Source organism: Gossypium arboreum, chromosome 2 (genome assembly GCF_025698485.1).
Source record: "Gossypium arboreum isolate Shixiya-1 chromosome 2, ASM2569848v2, whole genome shotgun sequence".
NCBI lineage: Eukaryota > Viridiplantae > Streptophyta > Magnoliopsida > Malvales > Malvaceae > Gossypium > Gossypium arboreum.
In genome coordinates, this window is record NC_069071.1 from 23,226,773 (window position 1) to 23,228,313 (window position 1,541).

General features: G+C 34.1%; 1 non-coding gene across 1 annotated transcript; it reads right to left on the bottom strand.

The window, feature by feature from the left end:
• Positions 1–1,172: 1,172 nt before the first annotated feature.
• Positions 1,173–1,279, bottom strand: LOC128289538 (small nucleolar RNA R71). Its single transcript, XR_008279184.1, has one exon. It is a non-coding gene; the product is annotated as a small nucleolar RNA R71 (small nucleolar RNA).
• Positions 1,280–1,541: the final 262 nt, after the last annotated feature.

The window sequence follows — 1,541 nt, forward strand, 5'->3', positions numbered from 1 at the left end:
CTGTTACCTCACACTAATACTAAGAAACCCTTAGTAAATAAGAATCAATAAATTACATATTCACTAAGTAAAGGATTCCGAAAAGACCTAACGTGGTTTCCAAACTCATGAAAGATTGAGTTGCTATAGAATGTTTTTCCGAATATTATTTAGCATGCTGATAATAAATTGAGTTTAATTAAAGTAATTGTCCTAGTTTATTTATGTTATAATTGTTGCAAATTGTGTTTAATTTTGCTAAAATCTATTTCATTTATATAGTTTTCATACTTAGGTTAATTTGCATTAGGGATCATTGCATTTAGTCTAATATATTTTAATCATCACTTCTCAACAAAATTGTGTTTTTATTTACCAAATTGTTATTATAATTTTATAAATTAAGTGACTTAGCAGAAATACATCCCTGTGGAGATGATAACTCGATACTTACTTATTACTTGATAACGACTATGTACACTTGCATAAACCTACGCGTTACAAGTTTTTATTGTTGTTGCTGGGGATTGTCAACTGTTGCCATAGTAATTTCTTTCGTGAAATTATTTATTTTCAATTTGATTTATTTCTAACATTACTAACTTATTCTTTTTAATTTTGTGATTTTCTTTTCAGGTGTTTGTGAGCATAGATCAAATTATCGATTTACTTCTTGTAAACCCTGAAATTAAGTGAACTTTCAGTCAAAGAAGACGTGAACGAATAGCTCAAAGACAAGTTGAGATGGACCCTGGAAATCAGAATCAAGACCAAGGTAATGAAGCCAATCATGTAAGAAATCATATCCTCATTGCCGATGATAGGGATCGATACATCAGACAATATGCTGTGCCACTTTTCAGTGAGTTAAATCCCAGAATTAAAAGCCCAGATATTGAGGCAACCCAATTTGAATTGAAACCAGTGATGTTTCAAATGCTCCAAACGGTGGGCCAATTTAGTGGTATGCTTACAGAAGATCCACATCTCCACCTTCGATTGTTTATGGAGGTGAATGATTCATTCAAGATAGCTGGTGTGACTAAAGATGCACTGAGGTTGAAGTTGTTTCCATATTCGTTGCGAGATTGAGTACGAGCATGGCTCAATTCATTGCCACCAAGTTTCATATCTACATGCAAGAATTAGAGGAGAGATTTTTGGTTAAGTATTTCCCGCCTAGCAAAAATGCTAAGTTGAGGAATGAGATCACAACCTTCCAACAATTGGATGACGAGTCTTTGTATGAGGCTTGGGAGCGATTCAAGGAGTTACTGCATAAGTGTCCTCATCATGGGATTCCTCATTGTATCCAGTTGGAGACATTCTATAATGGTCTTAATGCACATACAAGATTGATGGTAGATGCTTCTGCGAATGGTGCAATTTTTTCGAAGTCTTATAATGAGGCTTATAAGATCATCAAGATGATCGCGAGTAATAACTATCAATAGCCAACAAATCAAATAGCTTCAAAAAGAGGTGTAGCTGGAGTTCATGAAGTTGATGCCCTCACTTCATTATCAGCTTAGGTATCGTCTATTTCCTCTATGGTAAAATAA